Genomic DNA, 7,530 nt, shown 5'->3' with positions numbered 1-7,530 from the left:
CAACACTTTTCTATCATCAACACCATTTGCTGCATATACAAACGAAACAAAAAACTCCTTCTCAGCACCTTCCAGCAGGACGGAGCAAGTGATCACCTGACTACTTGTGTAACAAGGCGTAAGACGGACACTGGAATTCCATACCACCCATATCCTTCCTCTTCGATTGAAAGTGTAATTTGTTAAATAGGACCAATCAGGAAAAACTGAAGCAAGAATAGCTGCAGCTTTTGTTTCCTTTACCCTTGTTTCCAAAATACAACCAAACTGAAAATAACCCCTCTTAACCCAATCTCGAACTACGCAATGTTTTGACATTTTGTTGAATCCGCGAACATTCCAAAAGAAATTCGACATAAATTAATGTTGGGTACCCGACTTACTCGGGTCGCGTTGAGGCTGAGTAGAAGGGTTGCTAACATATTTATGAGATATCTTCGAAGCACGTGGGATTGATTCTCTTAGGGTTACAGTAGGTTTAACTCCACGTCCATTTGTCCCCACTGCAGGCACAACAGACACCGGTGCAGTTGAAGGTAGAACAGGAGGAACAGCGATAGAATCACCAACATGTGTTGAAACAGGTGGAGCTGCCTCCTTTGCCCGAACAACATCCTCCTCTGCCTCATCTTCATCCCCCTCACTCAAAACCGAGTAGGAGTTAGATAACAGAGGTACCTCACCAGTCTGCACCAGCGTATTCTATTTGTTCGGACTAGACATAGGCTTATGACCGGTTTTCCGTGGAGTTATCCACTCCTGAGCTTCCTCTGTCTCCATGGTTTTAGTAACATGAGCATCAACCGTCCCCAAAACTACTTCTGTAGATTGGTTTATAATCTCCTGAGCAGGAGCGTCTGCAGTCCCCACTATCTCTGTCTCCTTCACCGCTAGAATCGTTGGAACAACCTCTGATTCAGTTGGCAAAGCAGTTTTCAGACAGGCAGCCTGCAAATGTCCCCATTTGCGACACTGACTACATTGAGGAGGTAGCCAAAGATAATAATATTTGACCACAGTATCTAACTCCCCCTCCTCTTCTCCAGCCAAGTGGTATTCAACGGGTAAGGTTTTAGTGAGATCGGCCTCAACCAGAATTTGTGCTTCGTCAAAACTTGAGCATGCCTCTGTTTTTGGATGTAAACGTATAGGTGTACCCACTGCACTTGACAAAAACTGCAACCCCTTGTTAGTAAACATGGTGTGTGGTATATTCTTCAATACAACCCACAATGGAACAGACTTCAGCGCTGGTTGTGCCTCCTCAGCGAAAGGCGTCCATTTTGAGAGGATCATTGGAAGACCACCTATGTTCCACATTCCCCGGTTTAAAATTCTGTGCCTGGTACTCTCACTGCACACACGAAATTTAACAGTGAAGTCGTTAACCACAATGACATCAATGAGTGAAGATTTATCTCCCAATCTCCAAATTTTATTGACTATCATGTGAATCTTCCCCAAATGGGGAGCCTTTGAATTAAGAAACTTTCCGATGACAAAATCTTCCCACAGTGGTTTCCCATCAACAAACACATCCCTGGGAACCACGACACGCTGCTTCCCCTCAATCTCTGTTACCACAAACGCTTGTTTCATGAATTTGTGCTTCTGCGCCGCCTTCAGCCATGGCTTTTGACCCAAACCCAAACCCTTTGAAACTGTGGTTGCGGCTCCATCCTGGGAGGAGCCTAACTCTTCTGATAAAACCTTAACCGAACTCCCTTGACTCCCCTCTACATCCAAAGGCAGAGCCAGATCCAACCGTGGTTTACCGGACTCAGTAGTCCGAGGCGGCTGATCCGCCGTAACCATCAAACTTGATAGCCAAGGAAAAAACCCTAATCGCCTTTGTAATCGCCCTCCAAGTGAAATTTGTTTGCATACGAAGAATTTGGTCCACTAATATCATTCACTGAAAAATCCAAGAACTGCAAATTATGCACTATTGTAGGCATCTAAAAGATAGTGAATAAATTGTTCTGCAAATGTAATACTTCAAGTGTCGGATTATTCGCCAACAGCCAGGTAGGAACATTTCCGGATAATATGTTCCTCGATAGATCAATTAGACGCAAGTTCTTCTGGTACAAGAGAAAGAAAGGGATTTTCTTTAAGCTGCAAACTTGTAGTACAACAACACTAAGTTGAAATTTTGGCACCAAATTACTCTCTGTTTTGATTTCTGATGTTGATGAAAGTTTGAACACCCTAAGCTTTGTTAGGTTGGAGAGCAGATTATTCTCTTTTGTGAAGTTGTTATCTAATAATGATAGATACTCGAGGGACTCAAGGCTGTTGAAACTAGATGGTAGATTTCCACTTAACTGGTTGGATGAGAAATCAAGAACCTGTAGCTTGTTTAGTCTACCAAAACAAAGAGAAATCTGACCCACAAAATAATTTCCACGGAGATTGAGCTCTTGCATATTCTTCATTTCACAAACTACTGCAAAAAAAAAAAAAAGTAGTTTGGAAAACAACAAGATATTGTGAATAATAGAAGTAATTGTATTTGTCTCGATAACTCTAGAGACATTTCTTATGCATAAAGAGAAAGATTAAAAATAAAGCTTGCCTTGCAATTCCATTATGCTAGAAAAAAAGTTGTAACTTAGATCCAGAGCTTCTAGCATTTTTAAATGATTCAACCCTACCGGAAGACAAAGAGACACAAAGCAAGACAACTATAATTATTATGTATATGACAACATGAATAAACGTGTTATGAAATTAAATCTATAGATGGATAGTGGTGATTGACGTAGATGGTACCTAGCATGGTGCCGTTTAGTTTGTTCTTACTAAGATCCAACAGTTTCAAGTTTGTCAAGTCTTTTATTTCTGAAAGATAGTCCAAAAAAATATAAGAATGATTACAACTAAAAGAAGAGATAGCAAATTGTAGCCATATAAAAACCAAATGAAATAACCAAACATACATCATTACTAAGTAGGTTACAAATAACATACCTTCAAAAGGGAAAGGGCCTTCCATAAAGCTGTCCTGAAGGGAAATACTTATAAGTGATGTAGCAGCATTAAGAAAAGGAAATATGTTGTTGTTGAATCTATTGTAAGAGAGATCCAGAATCTCCAGGTTCCTTAATCTCCTTAAGCTTCTATAACCTGAAAACGAAAAGCGTGTAAGCGAGTATAGAAAAAGTAACTAGTCCACCCTAATCACTTCAATATATCATATCATATATATTTTTTAACTGAATGGAATCAAGAGAGTATAGCTTATGGAATTTGGAAGAAATCAAGATTGACTGTTGGATGTAATTTTGTGTAAGTCGACATCAGCCACATATAATAAATCAATGCTTTGGATGAAGGTATTATAACCTTTTGATGCAGGGGAAAAATGTAACTTAAGTAGTTTCAAATCTTTAGAAAATGTTGTTTCCAAACATAGACCAAAACTGTAGTCTAGACTGTGAAACCCCAATATACCTCCAATATTATCAATGAAGCCATTGAGCCCTGCCAATATTTCCAGACTTCGAACCTCTTCAAAGGGATGTAGTAAAGAAAGATTTAGGAAACAATTTTCTTTCAAATTCGTAGCACGAATGGAAAGCTTGATTAGCCGCCTGCTTGTACGATTGCACATAATGCCCTCCCACAGGCAACAATCGCTCTTTGTGTCATTATTCCAAGTAGGGAAAACATAGTCCAAGTCCGGTTCTTGCGTAATTGACATCCAATATTTCTTTAGCTACAATAAAGCTTTTCTTTCTTTCTCAATGCAGATTTTGCATTCATGCAGCTGCCCCAGTAGCAATATCACCCATATCAAGTACTGGCCTAAGAAACGCTTACCTTCCATTGCAAATAACATTGAAAAAAAAAGAGAGAAGGAAATGTATTAAAATCCCTAGAAATTTGGGACTATGAGTTCAATGCAAATGCTTCCACGGTTATGAGAATTCAACAAGATATATATGATCCTCTCCATATATTTAGAAAAGTCGAAGTTCTGTGGCACATGTATGTGAGTGATCACTATTGTTTAGTTTGAGTTGTATGATATGCAGGGCAGTCGAGGTCGTTGTAGAAAACACCCATCATCGGATGCTATGTGTATGGCTTACAACTCATATTTATACCACGTGATAAGTCAGTCAAGTAGAAGACAAACTCAGTTGGGCCATTCGAATATGAACTTATTAAACAAGTAAACTTGCGACATAAGCACTAAAAAACGTTCTTTTAATATATAGAAGATAATTTAACCATATTTATCAAGCATGCCGATTGTAAAATCTTATTATAAGAAATTTGAATCTTCAAAATTAGTTGTTAACTTAAACGTTATATACTTTCTCTATTCCATTTTATAAGATCTTTTAGTTAAAAACACAAATTTTAAGAAACTACAAATATTGTACCATTGAACCAAATTCAACCAATAAAAAAAAAATACTGCAGAATTAAATGCTCAAAAAGTATTAAATTAATATTAAAATGTATAGAAACTTGAAAATATCTTATAAAATGGATCTTATATATTGAAAGAGAGAGAGTATATAATAGTGTGTGTAAATTAAATATAGTTTTAGAAAAACCCACCAAATAAATTCAGAAAACCCTGTGCATGTTACCTTTAAAATTCAAACATTATCAATAAAATTTAACATCTAATTCTTAATTATACCAGATAAACTTGAAGTTGTTTTCATAGTCATGATTAGAATGAATAAACCTCCACCGCCAGTTCCACCTGCGCTCGAGATTAAGGCAGCAAAGAAGCATAAAACTCCAACCACAATGAAGATAGCTTGATTCTTTAGGAGATGTTATCCCTTGTTTGGACCTTGTATAGCAGCTTTTGATTATATTTGGTGGATTCTGTTGATTAATCTCTTCTTGTTGACTAGGTTAATCTGAAAAAACATATAGGAAAAGAAGAAAAAGGAAAAAAAGGTCACTTTTTGTTTCGTCTAGCTGAAAGCTTGAAACTTTGTTCTTTATATTTGATGGTCTCAGAGAGTGGTGAGCACATTTTATTTGCCCGTTGCTTTCAGATGAGTAGGCTGCAAGTAATCTCATTGACCTTAAGTACTATAAACAATATGAAATTTAAGATAGATTCGTCCATTTACCTGTGGCTTATATAAATATATATATATATATATATATATATATATATATATATATATATATACTGACGAAGAACAATTCTAAGAAAAAGGTTAAAAAAAAGTTATTGTCTGAAACTGTGGAATGCGTCGTCTTAGAAATATGAATAAAAAAACTCTCTTAAAGATAAAAAAAAAAAAACTAGATTATAAGCTAGCGTCGATGTCGTTTATTCTTCGTGCAAAGTTCTCAAATGATATTTTGTTATCTATATATCAAATCATTTATTTGTTAAGAAAATATTATTAACAACAATATGGATGCTCTATATTGCTTAGTAAAGTAAGTTTTATGTTTTTACTAGATAAGAACCTGCCCGATGTGCGGGTCTAAATTTTGTAAAGTAAATTAAAGTTTAAGAAATATCTATTAAAATTTATTGTATACTATTTATATTTTTTTTTCTATAATACAATAATTTATATCTATATACAATTTTTTTATGTATGTTACCATTAAAAGTGTATTTTTTACACCTAGGTATACTATATGTTACAAATATATTATTTACTACCACCGAGAAAATATATATATTAACAAATAAAGTCAACTATTATATATCTCTTTACTTTCACTTTTGCATAGTTTTTTTAATCACTAAAATTGTTGGCTTAAACATATTTTGAATAAAAAGTAAATTACATCACAATAGTGTATGACTAACCATGGAGAGAACCTCGGTTCTGCCCTCCTCCCTTATGGAGAGAACCTTGCGTCCAACTTCCTCCATCTTCGAGAGAACCTTCACTCCACCTTCCTCCCTTGGGGGAGATAACCTTGCGTCCAACCTCCCCCATCTTCCTTTCTTGGGGAGATAACCTTGCATCCAACCTCCTCTACAATAGAGAGAACTTTGGCTCTGTCCTCCTCCTATGTGGAGAGAACATGTTCACGTCTTTTTGCTATATCAAAGTGGCTAGCTCTAGCAACCAATGAAACAAAAGACTTTTTTCTAACATCACAAAATCTTTTGATAGTAACTAATGTTAAATTTTCTAATGTATTTTATCGAAGTTTCTTTGACACACCATGATGTAGTCTTTGTCTCCAAGCTCCTATGGATCTATCAACAACGATTTACTTTTTCCAATCTATCTATGTTTGTTGTAGGCTTGTGCTTGATTAGCCTATTTTATCCAACCATTAGGTTGATGACCTTCTCCTCTTTATCTCCTTTTAAGATTGAATGAATAGTAACAACAATGTTTGCACACAAAAAAAAAAGTCTATGACCAACCAATCAAGGTTAAGAAATTAGAAGAAATTTAATTTGACGTAACTAATGAAATAATAAAAAATTATAAGCACGGTAATAAATGAATCTCAAGTAATTCAAAGATGAAAATATAAACTAAATAAAAAAATGAAAAACTACTACAATAAATTTTAAAATACAGTATTAGGAAAAGAAGATGCATATATTGATGTTCTATTTTTTTTTGTCAACATATTAATATTACATATTCCAAACTGAAAAAGTAGAAAGTAGGAGTATATTTTAGTTTTAAAAAATAAGAAAAATTTATCTTCCCATTAAAATAGTTTTGTAACAACCCGTCCCGTGGACTCCACTAGCCCCCTGCTAGCTTGCCCCCATAGGTCCCAAGCTGGCCCTGCAGGGCATCGATCCTAACCCCTCACCGTAGAAAGGAACTCACATGGTCAATTGGTGACAGCTTGTCTTGTGGGAAGGTTGTTATAGGGTGGGGACCATGGTTCGCAGAACGCCTGGCGCACCAATAACCTACTGGTGGATTTGGATATCCACAGTGAGGGGTTAGGACCAGCTTGGGGCTTATGGGGGCAAGCTAGTGGAGGGCTAGTCAAAAATAAATTATTTTGTTAGATGAATAATATGAGACGATCTATGTTTATATGAAAGTGAGTATTTTTTAGAATTAAATATTTTATATATTTTTTCCTTAATTCCTTTTCTATTTTATGAGAAAATTTATTCCAAAGAGCTCATTATTTTTTTAAAAATTTCTTGCTTCCCACTTTCTTGTAAGACGTACTATATAAGATCACTTCCTGTTTAACATTTTTAAGTCAAAGATTACGTAGTATGCATTATGAAATTGAGAAACGAAACAAAATTCAAAGAAACGACGATGAAACGACTTGGTAATATCTAGGAATTTTTTTAATATATTTGCTTCGATTAGACAACAAACATATTGCCTTCGAGACTTGTCAAACAAAAGGTTAATAAAAAAATAAAAAAGAAAATTTTACCAAGAAAAACAAAGCTTTGGTGAAAAATATGTCATATTCTATTTGCATATATAGAGGAGTGTATGTACAATTCTTTTTCTTTTCGGATTAACAAAGTTTTTTTTAATATAATAAGATTACAATTATCTTATACATCGTTTTACCAAGCTT

The 7,530-nt window shown here is 35.2% G+C and overlaps 1 pseudogene; it reads right to left on the bottom strand.

The window, feature by feature from the left end:
• The window catches only part of LOC104704542, an 11,092-nt pseudogene extending 6,037 nt beyond the window's left edge, over nucleotides 1–5,055 (bottom strand).

The sequence above is a fragment of the Camelina sativa genome, chromosome 7 (genome assembly GCF_000633955.1).
Source record: "Camelina sativa cultivar DH55 chromosome 7, Cs, whole genome shotgun sequence".
NCBI classification, from domain to species: Eukaryota; Viridiplantae; Streptophyta; class Magnoliopsida; order Brassicales; family Brassicaceae; genus Camelina; species Camelina sativa.
Note: the sequence above shows the minus strand (reverse complement) of the source record. Positions and strands in the feature narration are given on the sequence as shown.